The 23,082-nt window shown below is 40.2% G+C and overlaps 1 long non-coding RNA gene across 3 annotated transcripts; it reads right to left on the reverse strand.

Moving 5' to 3' along the window:
- Window positions 1-1,655: 1,655 nt before the first annotated feature.
- On the reverse strand, window positions 1,656-23,041 carry LOC309653118. Of its 3 annotated transcripts, none has more exons than XR_014258989.1 (4): window positions 20,881-23,041; window positions 19,911-20,041; window positions 15,146-15,287; window positions 1,656-3,070 (listed from the first exon to the last, which is right to left on the reverse strand). It is a non-coding gene; the product is annotated as an uncharacterized lncRNA (long non-coding RNA). The 3 variants fall into 3 exon arrangements; XR_014258990.1 differs by lacking the exon at window positions 20,881-23,041 and adding an exon at window positions 20,326-20,518; XR_014258991.1 differs by lacking the exon at window positions 20,881-23,041 and having other exon boundaries at window positions 19,911-20,311.
- Window positions 23,042-23,082: the final 41 nt, after the last annotated feature.

A 23,082-nucleotide genomic window follows, 5' to 3' on the forward strand; every position in this document is an offset into this window, starting at 1 on the left:
TTTGTTGATCCCCCCAATACTAGATTTGGTGGTGCATGACCTCTGATTCAACACCAAATGTTTTGGAATAGAAAACTTATTAGATCTCCTAGGTTTCCAATTTTGTTTGTGAACATACATACATAGTATTTTAGCAATATCAAGAATTTCTGATCTCTATCTTTATTTTTTGAGTTCCCCCTACTATCCTTCATATTTATTAGTATTATCAACACTTGGACAGTAGATTACTGAATGCTAATTTATGACATTCTCTGTGCATATGAACAAGTACCAGGAGGAAAAGAAAGACAATTCTTTCTCCTGTTGTCATTGTGACTTCAGGAAGTGTTAGCACATTTTTGGCACCCTTCCTTAATAGCCTGTATCTGTTTTAACAAGCCAAGTTAAAGAAGAACCTTATTCTTTCAAACTTAGGATTTGTCGTATTTTGAGATTCATTAGTTTAATTAGTTAGAGCATTGTGCTAATGAGTCCAAGGCCATGGATTTGAGTCACATGTAGGCCAGTTAATTTTGTACAGAAAAAATATTTTGTTTCCACCCACACTAGGTCCTTTGCCATTAACCAACCCTCTGATGAATGCCTATTTTTTGATCTTAAAGGAAACCTGTCACTGATGCTATTTTTTTTGAAAAGGAGCAAGCAGGATCATATGCATAGGTGGGCAGCACACTTGTTTGTCATTATTAACTAATAGATCTTCAGCCATTACCTCTAAACACATACTTTACTTAAAGGAACTTTCCCAAGGGGGAAAACTCAAGATTTAATCATATTTTTAACAAATGCTCCATTTTAATTGACAAATTTCAAACTGCTCTTTCTCTTATACAAGTATCAACAATTTTTTACTTGAAAAATACTATGTGTAGTATTACAACAAACATAAAAATAATTAAGAGATTCATGGGCTATTATTATCTGCTAAAATCTAATTACTCTATTTTCATAAAAGAATCCCATTCACTTTAATTCAGTCTATAAATTATGATTCCATGTTTCTTCTCAGAGCAGATTGTAAATAATAGCACAGAATCTCAGTTGGAGTGGATAAAATCATTGCACTGCTTCCTATCCTTTGTCATTTAAAAATAACAAAAATGACAACTGTTCTGAAGAAAAGTTTTGAAGTTTGACTAATGCTCTTTTGTGTGAAATATAATATACTTAGCAGTTCAAAGTGGAAAAAATCTTATCCAAGAGCGGATTGTCATCATAGGACTCGAAAGAAAGATTGATTTGTTAGTTTTCTACTTTATGTTCAATACAAAATTCCATTTCATTTGATTTCTCAAGAATTTCATATATCCTTTAAACATGACAGATGATTATATCTGAGAAGAAAAGTGTCCTATGACCGAAAGTCCAAAACTTGAACAAATTTTATAATTTTCAAGATGATAAGGGCACCTCCTCATTCACAGAGCTCCATATTGTACAGATTGCATGTTTTTGGTCCTTTAATTAAAGGACTGAAATCTCTTCCATAAGTGTATGAAGGTTTTGTTTTTATTTTCCCTTTAGTTGCTGATGTGGCTAAGAATCACATTCCAGAAGGCTATAGAAATGATTAAAAACTTTTCAGAATCAAAAATTGAAGTCATTTTTGTATGCTTAAATTAATCCACTCAGTAAAGACCCAAGCCTATAACTTAAATTCTATTTTTAATGATATTTTTTATTTCCTCTGGAAGAATAAAAGGAAAGTATTTTTACATGGATAAATAGGAGGTGAATACTGGTATTGTGGAGTCTGAAGCTTATACACAGGGGGTCTCTTTAACAAAAGGATACAAAATTACTAATACAAAATTTGGTATGAATGAAATATTAATTTATAGACAAAAAAGAATCACAACAAGGAATTCCCTGGTGGTCCAGTGGTTAGGACTTTCACTGCCAAGGGCACGGGTTCAATCCCTGGTCGGGGAACTAAGATCCTGCAAGCAGCGCAGCTCAGCCAAAAATAAAAAATAAAAAAAATAAAGAATCACAACAAATGACAAATTTATAAAAGCTGACATCACAAAAATCGCTATTGCATACATGTATTAATAAACTGCTTGATATATCTCTATGATACGTTTTTTTTGATATTTTCAGCCACATATCATTTGATTATCTCTTCCTATGATGATGATTTTCTAATACCAGGCCTCAGAAAAGGTCTATGCAAGTGAGGGGCCTTAAGCTTAAACTTCATTCGCCTCATAATAAATCTGGCTCTGTTCATATCAGTCATTCGATCACTGTGTGGCTGCTCAAATAGTCTAAACTAGTGACAACCTGCTGTTTCAAAATATCTATCTATCTATCTATCTATCTATCTATCTATCTATCTAATCTATTTATCTAGCTATACATATTTATGTATACACACATACATACACACATAAACATTAATCCAAAGCATTAATTTTAATTTTGGAATGTACTTGAGGGCAAATGGCTCCCCAGGGAAGATGTAGGTTATATGGCAGGAGGTGGGGTAGAAGGGGGTATTAATTTTCTGCAAATAAATCGAGGTTACCAATCCTTTCTCCCTGCCTCCCTCAATTAATGGGGCTGTACTCAGCATTATATAACTCAACATCTAGATCTTTAAAATACATGTGGGATGGAAAGGCTATTTAAGGAATTAATTTACCTAAAAATGTGCATTGAATATCCAGTTCTTCATTAAATATTTGTGTATGAATGAATAAATGAACTAACAAATGAGTTGATGAATAATACAGCAATCCCCACCTCCCATTTTCTTTTACCTCAATGTCTGCTTTAGGTGTGTAATGAAGTCTAAATCTATTGGAGCATTCAACTACATTAAACTATCTGTGTCAAGTACTCCATTGCTGTGTTTATGTTCGTTATTTCATTTATTCCTCATAACAATTCTCAAGGTAATTATATTTCTCAATAAACAATTACGGAAATTGGAATTTAGAGAGTTTAAGTAACTTACCAAATGTTCTGCAGCTAGAATGCCATAGAAGCACAAATTGAATCCAAGCTTTCTAGACTCTTAGGTAAAATACACCATAGTTGTTTCTGTTCCCATCATGCCATGCTGTAAAAATATAGCCAAAAAAATTTTAAGAGAGAATGTTAAATTAAACTTGCGTTCTGGACAAGTTCCAGAGAAAAATGTAATATATAATGGCAAAAGTTACAATAGAATCTCTCATTATTGTGCTACAATGCACAGATTTCTTCAATTTATACCTTTTCATTTCCATATCCATAAATTGCTCCTCCTATCCCCAGTTTTGAAATGGGGTCTGGTCTGCTTTGGGCAGCAGCACATCAAGGGTTACATGAATGTTAATAGCATGACACCACTATATGCAGAAGGATTAGCCTCATCACGATGGGGCAGACAGGTTTGAAGACCCCAAAAAGGTGTTTCTAAAACTATCTAGCAGCATTTTTCATACTATTTCAAAAGGGTTCCCTGGCTGAATAAACTCTTCATAGGCCCCTGCTGGAGAGTCACCATACATATTTGCATACTAAACACACAGGATGTCCTACTCTAAATAAACTTGTTTCCTCTCTGGGCAGCACCCCACATCCCCCAACTCCAAACTTGTTCCTTTGCTGCCCTTTAAAGGTCCTCAGACACAGCACACACACCATCACTGCTCCTTTCCCTGCTGACTTGTATTTCTACTGCAAACTACATTGCTGGAACTCAGGCCTGGGGAGCTCAAAGTAAAGTGGTTAGGGGTTTGCGAACAGGGTTTGAACATCGATCTGTATCTCTCCACTATTATTAACTGATAACTCCTTTCGTTTCTTTCCAGAGTCTGCTGTATGAAAGTCACTGTGAAGAGAATGGTACTTCAATTCCCTTTTTGCTGTCACTTCCACTCCCCCCCCCCACACCAGTCTCCATATGAGCATTTTACCCTGCTGGAGTACTTGCAAAGTCGAAAGAGAAGTTGCATAAAATAAGTTTTTAAAGTAATGATAGGGAAGTTGAAGGAGAAATTTTTAAAAATAATTTTAAAAGGAAAAGGGACCTGTACTGCCTTCCCTCCCTCAGGACCCTGAGGTTGCCTATTCTTCATAGCCCTTCTCCTCTTCCCACTCCTTCTCCTCCTCCTCCTCACATGCTTTGGAGACAAAAGACTATCTTCTAGTTTTTAAATGTCTTTTCATTTATTATTAGTTGAATAGAACTCTAAGCTAATTTTGTTGAGTTTATTGAACTATAATTTATAGCTTCTAATGTAACAATAAAGATACTGTTTATCTGACGTTTTTGCTAGTTAAGACGGCATCTCATGCTGTAGTTGTTCTGTAAAGTATAAGAAGCAAGCACTACATTTCAGAGAAAATTTTGATTTGTTATTTTTATACATTGTTAACCCAGAAAAACCTTAGAAGAAGAAGAGACTAGAATGACACAGAATTAAAAGCAAAAGTTAATTTAGTACAAGCTATAGCAGTATTTAATTCTCCATGAGATGTAAGTTTAGGATAACAGCTGACAAATACAGTTTAATACTTTCAATATAAGTATGTAATTCTTAAGGTCCTTGACTACATTTGGAGATACACATTTCATTGTCTGTGTCACTAATTGATATATACTTCAAAGTTACCACACATGGTATCTTGCAAAATATTATTGCCTTTTCAGAAATCCATTTGGGCTCCCCACCCCAAGTGATAGTTGTAAAAAGGGGGAAATTTTAATAATTCATAGGACATTTGGAAACCTCTGTCATTTAGCAAGTTTATGACAAAATTAATTTCACTTTTTCTGATATTTTATTTGTAATTTTTCTATGATTGTTACATCCTTATGATTATTTTTGGAGAATAATTTATAATTGCTGGGAGTGGAAGTGCGGGTGTTCAGTAATTCAGTTGCACTCTTCAAGAATAATAACCATCTTTGAATAACATATCATTACTTATTGTGATGAATTGCAAGAGGCTTACCAACAAACATAGCCTACCCACTTCAGCATCTTCCATAGAATAAATGGTCCAAGAATGCAAAACATAAAATGTGAAGCTAGAGTCATAAGTTATTTTCGTATTTATAGGACTTTTCTAAGAAAGATGTCCTGTTGGGAACATGACCCTTAGCCAAGCAGGTAGTATTTCATTGATACTGAGCCTAGGGCACCAGGGAAATGGACCAGTGGAAACTAGGCAGGATGCCAGTGCTCGAACTGAGTATCAGAGCCTGCACACTGGTCCTAGCAGTGGGTACTCAAGTGCCACTCACATAAGTGAGGTAGATGGCTAATTGTACAAACTAGATCACCAGGACTGGACTTGGAGTAAAACTAGATTTATTGGATTCACCACAAGAACACTGAACAGTGGGTCTGAAAAGACATCAAATTTGAAAACCTATCAGTTGACAAGATGGAAATTTTTGAAGGATTCTTTGGTATGACATGATTATGTTCAGTCTGAAGAAGAAGCTCCTTTAGTGCTTTGAGCTCCAGCAACAGATCTAGGGAAGATGGAGCCTAATAATGACAATATTCACAGTGGAAGGAATCCAGCAACAATATTTCATTTTCACTGTCAATTTTGTGTACACTATTTTTTCCTTAAAAGGAGACCCTTGTATGTTCCAAACACTTTTCCTTCACTATCTAGCCTGTCAGAAAAGATAACCACAATAGGATCAATAGTGTGCCACACTACATCTGTGGTTTCACTTTATTTAGAAGTTAGTCAAGAAAGAGAAATTAATTGAAAGATTCAAGTTTTTTTTTTTTTGCGTAAAAGTAAAATGAATCACCATTCTTCACCTTGTGTAACAGGAAATCTAAAAGGAATAGTTGAGACCAGCTGCGTTTTGGCAACTAAGAAGAATTCTTGTTTTTCATATTTTATCCAAAGAAACTGACATTCAGCTAAGTATCAGTAATGATGAGATAAAAACTGTTCAATCTGAAAAGAAAACAGAAACCCTATGTTGATTATCTAAACGCATGTCTAATCACTTAAAATGGGATGTTTGCAGTACCCCAGTCAATGAAAAATGGCTCAAAATAGCCATCCATTAAACACTATGTTGACTAAACTACAGCCATGGTTGTTAATAAAAAAAAAAAAAAAAACTTAAAGCAGTTTTCCTACATGTTTCAATGAAATGCACAGTGTATTTGTTATCATACATCAGAAAATATAACTGATTTCACAAACCATACAAAAGTTAAATCTACTTACTTCATAGTCATATCTTATAATAGAAATAAAGAGGCTTAAAAAGTAAAGAAGGATGATCAGAAATCTATCAGCTACCATCAAATAGCTGAGGGCTCTATAAAAATCATTTCAGAACAGACAAAAAGTATAAGATAAAAGGGTTGCCTTAGATTTTCTACTGGCTAAACAAGGAAGTATTTGTGCTACTGCTCACACGACTTGTTGCCCTTATATCAATACCTCTGCAGAAGAGATATACCTAGAAAAACATTCCCAAAAGATAAAATGGTTACAAGATGTAAGGCAGGAGGATTAACCAAGATGGCGGAGTAGAAGGACGTCCTCTCACTCCCTCTTGCGAGAGCACCAGAATCAAAACTGGCTGCTGGACAAACATTGACAGGAAGACCCTGGACTTCACCAAGGAGGATACCCCACGTCCAAGGACAGAGGAGAAGCCACAGTGAGACGGTAGGAGGGGCGCAATCAGAGTAAAATCAAATCCCATAACTGCTGGGTGGGTGAATCACAGACTGGCGAACACTTATACCACAGAAGTCCACCCACTGGAGTGAAGGTTCTGAGCCCCACGTCAGGCTTCCCAACCTGGGGGTCCGGCTACGGGAGGAGGAATTCCTAGAGAATCAGACTTTGAAGCCTAGTGGGAATTGATTGCAGGACTTTGACAGGACTGGGGGAAACAGAGACGCCACTCTTGGAGGGCACACACAAAGTAATGTGTGCATCGGGACCCAGGGGAAGGAGCAGTGACCCTGGGGGAGACTGAACCAGACCTACCTGCTGGTGTTGGGGGGTCTCCTGCAGAGGCGAGTGGTGGCTCTGTTTCACTGTGGGGATAAGGACACTGGCAGCCGAGGTTCTGGGAAGTTCTCCTTCGCGTGAGCCCTCCCAGAGTCTGCCATTAACCCCACCAAAGAGCACGGGTAGGCTCCACTGTTGGGTTGCCTCAGGCAAAACAACCAACAGGGAGGGAACCCAGCCCCACCCACCAACAGTCAAGTGGATTAAGGTTTTACTGAGCTCAGACCGCCACAGCAACAGTCATCTCTACCCACCACCAGAGCCTCCCATCAAGCCTCTTAGATAGCCTCAACCACCAGAGGGCAGACAACAGAAGCAAGAAAAACTACAATCCTGCAGCCTGTGGACCAAAAACCACAGTTACAGAAAGATAGAGAAGATGAAAAGGCAGAGGGCTATGTACCAGATGAAGGAACAAGAAAAAACCCCAGAAAAACAACTAAATGAAGTGGAGATAGGCAACCTTCCAGAGAAAGAATTCAGAATAATGATAGTGAAGATGATCCCGGACCTCGGAATAAGAATGGAGGCAAAGATTGAGAAGATGCAAGAAATGATTAACAAAGACCTAGAAGAATTAAAGAACAAACAAACAGAGATGACCAATACAATAACTGAAATGAAAACTACACTAGAAGGAACCAATAGCAGAATAACTGAGGCAGAAGAACGGATAAGTGACCTGGAAGACAGAATGGTGGAATTCACTGCTGCGGAACAGACTAAAGAAAAAAGAATGAAAAGAAATGAAGACAGCCTAAGAGACCTCTGGAACAACATTAAACGCAACAACATTCGCATTATAGGGGTCCCAGAAGGAGAAGAGAGAGAGAAAGGACCAGAGAAAATATTTGAAGAGATTATAGTCGAAAACTTCCCTAACATGGGAAAGGAAATAGCCACCCAAGTCCAGGAAGCGCAGAGAGTCCCATACAGAATAAACCCAAGGAGAAACACGCCGAGACACATAGTAATCAAAGTGGCAAAAATTAAAGACAAAGAAAAATTATTGAAAGCAGCAAGGGAAAAAGGACAAATAACATACAAGGGAACTCCCATAAGGTTAACAGCTGATTTCTCAGCAGAAACTCTGCAAGCCAGAAGGGAGTGGCATGATATCCTTAAAGTGATGAAAGGGAAGAACCTACAACCAAGATTACTCTACCCGGCAAGGATCTCATTTAGATTTGATGGAGAAATCAAAAGCTTTACAGACAAGCAAAAGCTAAGAGAATTCAGCACCACCAAACCAGCTCTACAACAAATGCTAAAGGAACTTCTCTAAGTGGGAAACACAAGAGAAGAAAAGGACCTACAAAAACAAACCCAAAACAATTAAGAAAATGGTCATAGGAACATACATATCGATAATTACCTTAAACGTGAATGAATTAAACGCCCCAACCAAAAGACATAGACTGGCTGAATGGATACAAAAACAAGACCCATATATATGCTGTCTACAAGAGACCCACTTCAGACCTAGGGACACATACAGACTGAAAGTTAGGGGATGGAAAAAGATATTCCATGCAAATGGAAATCAAAAGAAAGCTGGAGTAGCTATACTCATATCAGATAAAATAGACTTTAAAATAAAGAGTGTTACAAGAGACAAGGTAGGACACTACATAATGATCCAGGGATCAATCCAAGAAGAAGATATAACAATTATAAATATATATGCACCCAACATAGGAGCACCTCAATACATAAGGCAACTGCTAACAGCTATAAAAGAGGAAATCGACAGTAACACAATAATAGTGGGGGACTTTAACACTTCACTTACACCAATGGACAGATCATCCAAAATGAAAATAAATAAGGAAACAGAAGCTTTAAATGACACAATAGACCAGATAGATTTAATTGATATATATAGGACATTCCATCCAAAAACAGCAGATTACACGTTCTTCTCAAGTGCACACGGAACATTCTCCAGGATAGATCACATCTTGGGTCACAAATCAAGCCTCAGTAAATTTAAGAAAATTGAAATCATACCAAGCATCTTTTCTGACCACAACGCTATGAGATTAGAAATGAATTACAGGGAAAACAAAGTAAAAAAGACAAACACATGGAGGCTAAACAATACGTTACTAAATAACCAAGAGATCACTGAAGAAATCAAAGAGGAAATAAAAAAATACCTAGAGACAAATGACAATGAAAACACGACGACCCAAAACCTATGGGATGCAGCAAAAGCGGTTCTAAGAGGGAAGTTTATAGCTATACAAGCCTACCTAAAGAAACAAGAAAAATCTCAAGTAAACAATCTAACCTTACACCTAAAGAAACTAGAGAAAGAAGAACAAACAAAACCCAAAGGTAGCAGAAGGAAAGAAATCATAAAGATCAGAGCAGAAATAAATGAAATAGAAACAAAGAAAACAATAGCAAAGATCAATAAAACTAAAAGTTGGTTCTTTGAGAAGATAAACAAAATTGATAAGCCATTAGCCAGACTCATCAAGAAAAAGAGGGAGAGGACTCAAATCAATAAAATCAGAAATGAAAAAGGAGAAGTTACAACAGACACTGCAGAAATACAAAACATCCTAAGAGACTACTATAAGCAACTTTATGCCAATAAAATGGACAACCTGGAAGAAATGGACAAATTCTTAGAAAGGTATAACCTTCCAAGACTGAATCAGGAAGAAACAGAAAATATGAACAGACCAATCACAAGTAATGAAATTGAAACTGTGATTAAAAATCTTCCAACAAACAAAAGTCCAGGACCAGATGGCTTCACAGGTGAATTCTATCAAACATTTAGAGAAGAGCTAACACCCATCCTTCTCAAACTCTTCCAAAAAATTGCAGAGGAAGGAACACTCCCAAACTCATTCTATGAGGCCACCATCACCCTGATACCAAAACCAGACAAAGACACTACAAAAAAATAAAATTACAGACCAATATCACTGATGAATATAGATGCAAAAATCCTCAACAAAATACTAGCAAACAGAATCCAACAACACATCAAAAGGATCATACACCACGATCAAGTGGGATTTATCCCAGGGATGCAAGGATTCTTCAATATACGCAAATCAATCAATGTGATACACCATATTAACAAATTGAAGAATAAAAACCATATGATCATCTCAATAGATGCAGAAAAAGCTTTTGACAAAATTCAGCACCCATTTCTGATAAAAACTCTCCAGAAAGTGGGCATAGAGGGAACCTACCTCAACATAATAAAGGCCATATATGACAAACCCACAGCAAACATCATTCTCAATGGGGAAAAACTGAAAGCATTTCCTCTAAGATCAGGAACGAGACAAGGATGTCCACTCTCACCACTATTATTCAACATAGTTCTGGAAGTCCTAGCCACGGCAATCAGAGAAGAAAAAGAAATAAAAGGAATACAAATTGGAAAAGAGGAAGTAAAACTGTCACTGTTTGCAGATGACATGATACTATACATAGAGAATCCTAAAACTGCCACCAGAAAACTGCTAGAGCTGATTAATGAATATGGTAAAGTTGCAGGATACAAAATTAATGCACAGAAATCTCTTGCATTCCTATACACTAATGATGAAAAATCTGAAAGAGAAATTATGGAAACACTCCCATTTACCATTGCAACAAAAAGAATAAAATACCTAGGAATAAACCTACCTAGGGAGACAAAAGACCTGTATGCAGAAAAGTATAAGACACTGATGAAAGAAATTAAAGATGATACCAACAGATGGAGAGATATACCATGTTCTTGGATTGGAAGAATCAACATTGTGAAAATGAGAATACTTCCCAAAGCAATCTACAGATTCAATGCAATCCCTATCAAATTACCAATGGCATTTTTTATGGAGCTAGAACAAATCATCTTAAAATTTGTATGGAGACACAAAAGACCCCGAATAGCCAAAGCAGTCTTGAGGCAAAAAAATGGAGCTGGAGGAATCAGACTCCCTGACTTCAGACTATACTACAAAGCTACAGTAATCAAGACAATATGGTACTGGCACAAAAACAGAAACATAGATCAATGGAACAAGATAGAAAGCCCAGAGATTAACCCACGCACCTATGGTCAACTAATCTATGACAAAGGAGGCAAAGATATACAATGGAGAAAAGACAGTCTCTTCAATAAGTGGTGCTGGGAAAACTGGACAGCTACATGTAAAAGAATGAAATTAGAATACTCCCTAACACCATACACAAAAATAAACTCAAAATGGATTAGAGACCTAAATATAAGACTGGACACTCTAAAACTCTTAGAGGAAAACATAGGAAGAACACTGTTTGACATAAATCACAGCAAGATCTTTTTTGATCCACCTCCTAGAGTAATGGAAATAAAAACAAAAATAAACAAGTGGGACCTAATGAAACTTCAAAGCTTTTGCACAGCAAAGGAGACCATAAACAAGACGAAAAGACAACCCTCAGAATGGGAGAAAATATTTGCAAATGAATCAACGGACAAAGGATTAATCTCGAAAATATATAAACAGCTCATTCAGCTCAATATCAAAGAAACAAACACCCCAATCCAAAAATGGGCAGAAGACCTAAATAGACATTTCTCCATAGAAGACATACAGACGGCCATGAAGCACATGAAAAGATGCTCAACATTACTAATTATTAGAGAAATGCAAATCAAAACTACAATGACGTATCACCTCACTCCTGTTAGAATGGGCATCATCAGAAAATCTACAAACAACAAATGCTGGAGAGGGTGTGGAGAAAAGGGAACCCTCTTGCACTGTTGGTGGGAATGTAAATTGATACAGCCACTATGGAGAACAATATGGAGGTTCCTTAAAAAACTAAAAATAGAATTACCATATGACCCAGCAATCCCACTACTGGGCATATACCCAGAGAAAACTGTAATTCAAAAAGACACATGCACCCGAATGTTCATTGCAGCACTATTTACCATAGCCAGGTCATGGAAGCAACCTAAATGCCCATCAACAGACGAATGGATAAAGAAGTTGTGGTACATATATACAATGGAATATTACTCAGCCATAAAAAGGAACGAAATTGAGTCATTTGTTGAGACGTGGATGGATCTAGAGACTGTCATACAGAGTGAAGTAAGTCAGAAAGAGAAAAACAAATATCATATATTAATGCATGTATGTGGAACCTAGAGAAATGGTACAGATAAGCCAGTTTGCAGGGCAGAAGTTGAGACACAGATGTAGAGAATGGACATATGGACACCAAGGGGGGAAAACTGTGGTGAGGTGGGGATGGTGGTGTGCTGAATTGGGCGATTGGGATTGACATGTATACACTGATGTGTACAAAATTGATGCCTAATAAGAACCTGCAGTATAAAAAAACAAACAAAACAACTAATACTAAACTTTCATTGGGTTATTTGTATGGAAATATGTTAATATAAATGTTTCAGACATTACATGAAATTTCTAAAAATCTTATATTTGTTTTTGTATGGAAATATGTATGGAAATATGTTAATATAAATGTTTCAGAGATTACATGAAATTTCTAAAAATCTTATATGTTCTGGTATAATGTTATAAGTAATAATCCTAGTTATTACTTTAAAATGTATATCTCAGAAATAACTAATTTTCTTGTCAACTGCATTATTATGAACTTTCATCAAATCTTTTACCGTGGTCATTTTTAAGTCTTTGGTCATTTACAGACAGTTCTGGGTGTACTCTGATGATTTTGCAAATATGTTCCTATAAAAGGGTTTCATCTTCAAGAAATTCATGGTAAAGACTCTGACAAGTACAGGTTTCTGGTAACTGACTGTACTGCTGAACTGAATGAATAAGCATTTTCAGAACTCTGATGAAAAACTGATGAACTCATAAAAGTGCTAACAAAAGATCAAGATGAAAAAAAACAATTAATTACATGGGACTGAGTGAACTGATGAGGATGAGTATAATTTTTGTGACTTTCTGTCTGAATTTAAAAAAAAAAAAAAATCCCACAAGGACTCAGAGGCAAAGAATATACAAATCAATTTTCACTGCAAAGTAAAGGAGCTGTTACAGTGGAGGATTACTGGACTGAATGTCAATATTATGACATAGTATGAGTGTGTTTCATGTTTGGTAATTGCAATCATTGTTGCTTTTGTTGTGGTCATCCATGTACAATGCTTGGTGTCAGTCTATTTATCTCTTGTAAAAATAAAATGCAGTGTGTGTGTGTGTGTGAAAAAAAAAAAAAAAAAAGATAGACATTCCCAAGAGCGGGATTATCAGGTCAAAGGGTCCAGATTTTTTGGACTCTCCCTAGGAAATGCCTCCTTTCAGCGTCACGCCTGAGAGAGAACTTGGGGAGAAGTCCCAGAGGTATTTCTGCACCCTTGACCGGCCCCTCCCTGCCCACTTCTTCCCCCCTTATTCGTGCCAGGAGTGGTGATGCCAGTTTAGGCTAATCCTGTTATTAGAAGAACAAGAAACTTTAGGCTGCAGAGCTAAGAAAAAAACAAAGCAAAAAAAAACCCTGGCCTATTTTGAATGACAGGAAAAACAAAAAGCCAAGCGAGAAGAAAAAATGAGTTGCAAAGCAGGGACTACTGGCGGTGCCCGAGCCCACCTGGAGGGGAAAAGAAGGGACGTAGCCCCCTCACGCATAGGAGACGTGCCCATGGAGTCAAGGCCAAGCCCAGTCCCTCTCCTTGCCAGGAGGGAACCTGAGCTGATAACCCACGGAGGGGACACTGGACAGGCCTTGGGCTCAGCACTCAGTACTTTAGAAGCACTGCCTCACTTAATCCTCACAAATCCCCATGAGGTGGTGCTTTCGTGATGTCCATCTTACAGAGGAGAGTGGAGAGAAGGATCCACCACAGGCCAAAGCCCGCACGCTCAGTGTGTGTGGCCCTGACCTGATCCACCTGGGCCCTCCTCCTCCTAATAAGCACACACTGTCCGGCAAGGTTTAGGATTTGGCTAAAAGGGCACTGCATGTAAATAAGCGGAAAGGCTTGTTTTTAACCTCCAGAGGTCTCTGATAACACCCTGGAGATATCTCAGGATTAGGAGGCCCCTGAGTGAGCTATCCACTAGGTCATCTCCCAGCCCACCCTGCCTGCAGGTCTCGGGAGGTTCCAGGGTGCACTCAGTAGCTAAGGTGGGCCTCCATCTCCAGATGGAAACTTCTCTGCCTCGAATCCTGGGCTGGAAAGCTGACAGCTCTTGGCTACACAACGAGCAGGTACCTCCCTATTCCCTTCTGTCTTCCCTAGCCCGGGCTTTCTACCCCAGCTCTAAACCAAAACTACTCAGAACTGCTCACTTGCGTAGGTCTTGATTTTTACTACCAAAGGCATAGCAAAAGGGTGGTTTTGCCCTGATAAAGGAAGCGATGGATTAGCTCATACCATGGGGCAATTATGGTCAATCTGTTTACTTTTGCTGCAGTCACTCAGATTAAGAAATGCCACTGAGGTGTATACATATGTCAACATTTATCAAATAATATATTTAAAGTATCCACAAGTTTATTGTATGCCAATTATATCTCAATAAAGTTGTTAAATCAAAAAAAAAAAAAAAGATGTAAGGCAAAAAAAAAAAAAAAGTAAAGAAGGCTCAGAGTGGTGTGAGATTAATTCACGATTCTTTAAAAATGTATATTTTTATCAATCCCAATATATTTCTTTGGAAACATTATGTGATTATTTTCATAGGTGTGTGTATTTCCTAAGTTTAGAGCAGTCACTGATGCCTACTTCCTGAAGACATGACCACATAGGAGTTTTGGTAGGATGGAAAAAATTCAATCTCAATGTTAAAAGAAACAACAAAAAGGAATTCTGCTTTCCTCAGCAACCAAAATCTCTTTAACTCTTTCACCTCAGCAGGCAACATCTGGATAACTCAAGTTAAAGCCTGTCCTAAGGAAACAAGAAAAATAGAAACTGTTAATAGCATTCTGATCCTTCTACACTTTAAAAGACACGATAATTTTCCCTGCTTGTGTGCTTCCATCACAATACAGGCAAATAACACACAGATGAAAAGCCTCATCCAGTACAGTTTGCAACTACTTATCTGTAAAAAAAAATGAGAGTACAGTAGGAGAAGTGCATTCTTTAGTAGGAAACAGCAACCTTGAAGACAACACCACGTACCTTTTTATTCATTTTACTGCATTAATCAGAGCTCAGTGCTTCAGCAAAGTTCAGCTATACACATTAGGCTGTAATTCCCAGGCTCCAATGAAAGAAATTCAGCTGCAGTTTCTGTCCACTGCAAGTGTGTAGCTGCTCAAGCCTAGGGAGAGAGAAAAAAATCTTAAATGGCATGATTACCAAAAATTTGTCCCACCCCTACTTAATTACAGAGGTTGTTGGAGTCTTTCCTTCATTGAAAGCCCTTTCTTGTGTATTTTTATTTCTTATACTCCCCTCCTTGGGCCTTGGTAGTGTTTTTCTCAGAGCAGGGAACTGTTTCAAACTTTTCCAAATTATTTGCCCAAGTACTATAGCAAACTTCTAATATTTTATTATTTGGGGAATGTTGTAAAGGCCAGTCTCAGGACTAAAAAACACCTTGCAAGTCGTGTCCAGGAAGGAATGGAGAAGTGTTAGCTTCATTTCACAGGTATGCCCTTTTCAAATTCTTATAATCTATAGCAGTGGAGAGGGGGAAGGGTGTTGGAAGACTTTATTCATCCTTCTAAGCTCTCACTAATAGCACCCTCTAGTGTCTCCAATTGAGCTATGCATCTCTGTCATCAGCTAGGCACAGTAAACTACCAGGCTTTCTCCTGTTCCTGTATCTTCTGCAGAAATTAATTTGCCTTATGTGTACCGGCACCAGTTTCAGACTTATTTTCATTTGTGACTTGAATGCCCCAACACTAGAAATATCTACCAATTAAATGTAAAAGTGCCTCACAAATTAGGATAGTAAAAATGCTTGGAATTGAGAAAGTACTTTTAACTCTTCAAAACACTTGCATGCACATTATTATTTTTGTATGTAACAAGTATTGTCCTCCCCACCACCACCACACATGTATGTTTGCCCTTGTTTTTAGAGAGAGAAGTAGAATGGTTTCACTTGAGATAAAGAAAACTAATTCATAACTAAAGCATTCTCTTTGAGCAGTCCCTAACCCATTCAGGTTTATAGTTTTTGTTTTGTATTTTTACTTATCTTTATTTCCTAACTCTTGGAGAGTGACAACTTTTAAACTAAATGTCATGCACTGTGCTGAGCATTTGAGGTGCATTATTTTATTTAAATATCACTACAACAACTTGAGCTAAATAAGATTATGATCCCCATTTTTAGATGAAGAAACTGAAGCTTCTTAGGATAGCTCTCTACAACAGAAGTATAATTCAGGCCACATATATAATTTTAAATTTTCTAGCAACCCACTAAAATATTGAAAATAAGCAGGTTAAATTATTTTAATATTTTATTTAACCGGTTAGTCAAAATATTGTCATTTCATCATGCAATTTGTATAAAATATTAATTATATATTTCATATATGTGTGTGTATATGTACATGTGCTAACTCTTCAAAATAGGGTGTGTATTTTATACTCACAGTGCATCTCAATTTGGGTTACTCAAGTTTCAAGGGCTCAGTAGCACATGTGGCTATTCACTATCTTATACAGTACAGGTCCAGAGATTAATTCGCCCACAGCCACACAACTAGAAAATGCCAGAGCCAGAATTCCAAATTTGGTTTAAAACAAAAGTTCTTTTCTTAATCACTGGGCTTCACTGTCTCCTACTAATTCCAATTGTTGTCAATAGTTAACATTAAATATGAAAAATATCATGGAGAATGTAATTTATCCATTCTTACAGTTTTGTGTCCATACACTAACATACTTTCTCAGTAACAGTGACGATTTATTGATTATAACATTTATGTGCAATGTAGGTGCAAGCTGTTGGGGACAACACAAAGATGATGGAATTTGATGTAAAATAACCGGCACATGATGCATAGTAGTCATTCTCATCCATCCGCAAGACCTGTGCATTCTCCCTCTAGACAGTGTACATGGGAAGGCAAATCACAGTCAGATGGCAGGCTGCTTGATAAGGGGTGTTTCAATGCAAAGGCAACTGAAATCAGAGTATTTGATTAGCTTCATCAATCTCATATCAAGGGTGGTTTTTGCCAGTGAGACGAAAATGTACATGGATAAGAGTTACCAATGCTCATCTCTTTGAGACTTCTTTTACTAAGTCTGCATAGCTTTTCAAGCCTTTCTTCAGATTAACGCATTATTTCTCAGTTTTAGTCAATTCTCACTGGCCTGAGAAAAATCCTAACTCAAAGTATTTTAATTATCTTGTATGAGCCATTCTATAATTATACAATGGCTTTATAGTTTAATCCTCAGATATTGCACATATTTCCATGTTTATAGGGTACACATTACCATAATTTTTTTTTCTGATCTTAGTAGAACCCTGGTTCAAGTTCCAAATTGGAACACTGAACAAACAAATGCAATAAATATAACAGTTCCTTCATGGCATCTCCTCCAAAAAACAAATTCCTAAAGTTTCCTTTTGTTAATTATAAAGTTTTTGACGTAATGTAAATTCTGAAAATGTGTAATCACACAATCTGAGGACCATATGCTAAGGGTCAGCATAGTGGACTGGAAGTGACATGGGTTTGAATTTCCCAACTCTATACTTTATAGCTATATAACCTTGGGCATTTTACCTAGTCTCTGTGAATCTCTGTTTCCTCATTTGTTAAAAAAAATGAAGCTAATAATACCTATCTCATAGGATGGTTCTGAAGATTAATAGGACAATGTATATAAAGCAAATGGTGCATAAAAGGCATTCAGTCAAGGAGTCCTTCTCTCTGTAAGCAAGCAGAGTCCTCATCAGTCCTTTTAGAGTTACAGCACCAAGCAGAGGGCTTTTGCCAGGTGTCCTGGCTTTTGGTTATTCCGTTGCTCATTGGTGCCATCATCAGACAGAAAAGGAGAAGAGAAAATGGGAACATTTTTTTCATTATTTTCAGATGTGGATTTCTGTCACTTTTATCAACAAACTGAATTTCTCAGATGATTTTCTGGGTTACTTAGTTCAACTAGTAGTCTCCTTGGTCTGTAAGTAATGTTGCTACTCTACGGACATCATTTTGTATTGGACAAGACACTTAAAATTAAATGTTGTGCTGTATATATAGAAGAATCCAGATTCACTATAAAGCAACCATTTAGCTGAATTTTGGAGTTTCACACTCTGAATGAGAATCCAGAGTCTGCTACTTTTCAGCTCCATGGTCTTGTACAAATTACCTGTCTGTGAGCTTCAGTTTCAGGAACTGTAAAATGTGGATAATAACATTAACCTCATGAGTCTGTCATGATGATAACTTTAAATACTTCATAAGAGTCACTGAATAGTTCTCTCCCCCTGTCTTGGGTTTAGATGGAAATCTTAACACATCAATTAACTGATATCTAATGTGGATGTTATGAATGATTATTAGTGCTCTGAGAGTGCCTCCACAGCATGGCTTTGCCACACTTTCCTGGATCAATCACTGATTTTATTTTCATTGAGTTCCTGCCATCACCTATGACTGAGTCTCATCCAGCAGTGCAAACCCCAAGAGTCAGAGCTGTAAACTGTAACCATTTGACAGCTTCTAATTTCAACTCCAAGACATCTCCCAGCTCCCGAGAAGTGGACAATGCATGTGCTGGATACTGTGAATAATGCAGGCAGAGTTACAGGAGGAGTAAAATGTAATAGTAAACACTTCCTGTGTCCTCTTTCATGCAGACTGCACTGAACTGTGGTGCTAATGTCCCTCCCAGTAGTGGCTGTAGGTGTAAAAAAAAAAGAAAGAAAGAAAGAAAAAGAAGAAAAAAGGCAAGAGGAACAAAAACGGTGGGGGGGATGTGAGGATTATCTGAACCAGGGTTTTAACCTTTAAAACTATCAGGAATTGGAAAGAAGGCAGTTACAAAGATGGAGAGGGACATACTGGGGAAAGAAGTCAGAAAGATTTGTCCTTCAATAAAAAAATAATAATAACTTTCCATGAAGAAACTATTAGATAAAATCAACTCACGATAATTGGCAAAATTTTTCCTTCCTGATGTTCTATCCCTATGCAGATGCATTCCCCCTTCCATTCAGTAGACAAAAATAAAAATGAATACTGTGCTCTTGGCGCCTGAAAACATTATCTACTTTTCCTCCTTTTATTTCAGGAAAGAGAGCCTCCTCCTTCCAAAAACAAAGCAGAGCACTAGAAAGATAAGTTTTTCTATTGGTTAAGCATGGAAAATGGATGCTAAAACCTAAACCTAAAACCCTACACCTTTCTGGAGAGGAATTTAAAGAATTCACCTGGTTCATTCTCCAGCCTCTGGGTAAATTTAAGGACTTGCTCCTTGGAGTAAGAATCAGAGTAGAACAGCTGGGGAGGTTTTGGTTGTTGTTGCTATTTGCTTTTAATCCCATAACAGGGACGGGGGAATTAGCCCTGCTTCTAGATACCCACGACCTTCCGAGCCATAAACCAGCCAGATTGCCCCTGGTCGCTTTAGTGGTCTTGGAAGACCTGGCACCCCGATGCCCGCCCGGGCGTCACCGACTAGGCAGCCGGAGCGTGCTGGCAAGCACCAGTCTTGCGGCTGGGCTCCTCCCTCTCCTGCATCCTTTCCTACCACGGAAACGCGCTGTCCACGCCCGCGATGCTGCCCGGTCCCCGGCAGCGAAGCGGCTGGACCCCACTAAAACAGCCCAAAGCCACCGACCTGCTTACGCTCACTCGTACTTGCAATCTGGGGTAGCCAAATGCTAGATCTCCCCCCTCACCCCCCTCTCCGCCACCCCCAGACAATCAATCTGAAGGCAATCGAGGTACCAGACCCGGCTCACAGTTTAGTGTGATATATGCAGACACAGTCTCTCGGCTCCAACTGCGGCTTTGCCGGGCTCCTGCTCCTACTTCCACTAGTCTGCCTTAAGTATCCTTTGTATAGAAAATGGTGCTGTTGGACGCTTGTTCTCTAGCCGGAGTCAGGGCGGTCAGCGGGATCGCGAGAAAAGCACACATAACAAGAAAAATAAAACTTCCGTAAGATAATTCGAATGAGTTCAACTTAAAGGGAAGCCTAAGAGAGCAGCGAGCGGAGGACCGAGCGGAGCGGGATATGCCCTTGGTTTTGCTCCGCAAAGCGGGAAGCCCTAAAGCGGCGCGTTTTTCCCAGCAGCGGGTCCCGCACGCGAGGGTGCCGCCAGCACGCTTCCTGCCGCCTTCTTGGGGCGGCGAACAGTAACTTCCTAAGCTTACCTCCATTTCTCCCCCGCCCTTCTTCCCCGGTTCCCCGTTAGCCTGGAGGGGCCGCCCCCAGAGCGGTGGGGGATGTGGGGTGCAGGGAGTGGGGACCAGAGGGGGGTACCCAGCAGTTGGTGCTGCGCCATCCCCTCCCAGCAGGCGGCCAGGGCACTGGTTCACTTCTCTCCCCCCACCCGCCTTCCACTCGCTCACCCCCCTTCCTTCCCCCTTCTCCCCCTCTATCGAGTCCCTCCCCCTCGCCATTGAAAAGGGCTGGCTCGGCACTGGCTCCTTGCAGTCGGCGAACTGTCAGGGCGGGAGGAGCCGTGAGCTCGAGCTGCACGCAGCGGCCCGCGCGGCAAAGCAGAAAGCCAGTTGAACAGAGTGCGCAGAGTGGCACTGGCAGCGGCGACACAGGCAGCCCAGGCAACCCGGGCGGCCCAAACAGCCTCAAAGGAAGCCTTCGCGACTCCAACTGCTCCGCGGACTGCGATCTGTGGCGGCAGAGCCCCGCTACAGCAGTCGCAGTCTCCGTGGGGCTAGCGGAAGCCTTTTCTCTTTTTTACTTACCACCTCATTTCTACTCTAGTGGCTTGGACAACAAGGTAAGTATCCGGTCCGGGTGCCAGAACAGAGTGCGGCGTGTGAAGCGTGAGTCCCGCACTTACTGCGCGGAGGCTTCCGGCTGCCTGCTCTTGGGGTCTTTTGACTAGGACCACAGAGTGATTTTAGAGACGCTTCCTGTGTCCTCCCTTCCCCCATCTCTTCCCTGGAGATAAGAGAAAGAGCAAACCCCGGAGGTGAGTGAAGCTAGAATATCTTTTTGGCACAGCCACCAGTCGGCTTGGCTTGGTTACTTTGCGAAAACTCTCACTTCTGTCAGAAAAGTGTCCGCGCATGAATTTCCCCGACATTGACCGTGCAAAAAGGTCTTTCACTTTAACGGATACAGCCAGCTTCTGCGAAGCTGAGAGAAACTCTTAAGATTGCAGCAGGGGCTGGGAAAAGATCACACTCCGGATTCTCGGGTTAGCCAGGCGAAGCGGTCTGAGCAGAGGGGTCTGAGCAGAGTCCGGAGCCCAGAGCCCGGCTCGGACTTCCAGGGCGGTCCGGCCCCGCTGCGCTCCCATCTCTGGGGTCTCCGGATCTGGATCCATGCCAGGCTGGCTCTAATCCTTGGGAGCCCGACCCTCGGCGCAGAGAGGAGAGCGCAGCGCGCCACGGAGCGCGCAGGGTCCCCCGTGCAGTTCCGCCTGACGCTCGCCTCCCCGCCCTTCCTTCCCGCCCTACTTCTGGGGCTGTGCTCAGCCAGCACCTGCTGGATGTGGAGATGGTAGGTGTGGAAAATTCTGCCTAGCTCTAAAAAAAGGAACGTCTTATAATTGCGTAGCAGAAAAACGGCATCATTTTCTCATAAAAAAAAAAAGACTTTCTAAGAGCATAGCCGAACATAAAGCGGTTGCTCTTTCTCTAAAGAAATGACTTTTAATCCCTTAGCCAAAACCCGCCTACCTATCCCATAAATGAATGACGTGGACTAAGATAGGACCGAAAAACAGAGTATGTGTCCACAAAGGAATTAATTTTTTAAGCGCGTAGCCATAAAACAGCCCCTTTTCGCGATAATGAATGCCTCTTAAGAGGGTCATCGGAAAAGGTGACTTTTTAAAAGCTCGTAGCGGCAAATAGGTCTTTTCTTTAAAGACTTGGAAGAGCGGAGCGGCAGTCTGCCCTCGGTTGGAGACACGACTTGCATGTGCGCGCTTAGCAGCAAACTGACATCCTCCCCTTGCAAAAATAAAGGGGTGTGTGTGTGTGTGTGTGTCACTTTCCAAGAGCGTATAGCTCCAACCACTTCCTTTCCTGCCCCAAGGAAAGACTTATAGAGCTCAACAGCAAACGGCGTCTCCGCTTTCAGAATGAATTATTCTGCGCTTCACTGCTTTGGCCTCCTTTGCGGTTTGGGGTGTGGGGCGCTGGGGTGCGCATGTGGAGTGCGTGTGCGCGCGCGTCTGCGGGCGGGCGGTCGAGTCTCCAAGCGGGGTGCCCTTCCAAAATGTTGGCTAGGGGGCTGGGAATCGAAACTTGCGCCACTGCGGCACACACCCACAAAGCAAAGACTTGAGAGAAGAGGGAGGGGCGAGGACAAAAGAATAAATAAAATTAAACTGGGAGGACCAAACAAAAGCGAGTCCTTGCGTGGAAACATTCCAAGCTTGGGTTTAAACCCCACATAGGAGCCGTTACTGTGCGAAGGAAAGTGTGTGGAAGAAAGTGTTTAAACATCGCGATAGGCGGTGAAGGGGACAGGAAACATGGGGAGGGGGCGAGGGTGTTGGCACCGCTTGCGTGCTCTTAGCGCTGCAACAAGGAAACAACCTGAGGAGCGTGCGAAGAATCCTCAACATTGAGCAAAACACCGGAGAAGGTAGCGGCGGTTTAGACTAAAGCGACTCCTCCCATCCCATGAAAGGTTAAAACAGGTGTGACTCAAGGAAAAAAAGGGTACTTGCGGGCACCTTCTGAACTTGGGGAGGACTAAATGGAATTCCACTCTCAATCTTGTTTGAAACAATCACGGCGGGAAATCTCAGCCTCAGGGCTATCCTTTCCTGGGCGAGCTGGGGGACATTTGAAAGCAAGTCGAAGTAATAGTATTTGTATGTGTTTCCCCCTTTCTTGCCTTTGTCTGGTTCGTCGGAGGAAGCGCGGACGGTGTGCGGGCGGTTCTGACGAATGAACCCAGAGATGGACGCGCTAAGGTCTAAAGAT

Source organism: Balaenoptera physalus, assembly GCF_965194825.1.
Source record: "Balaenoptera physalus genome assembly, chromosome: X".
NCBI lineage: Eukaryota > Metazoa > Chordata > Mammalia > Artiodactyla > Balaenopteridae > Balaenoptera > Balaenoptera physalus.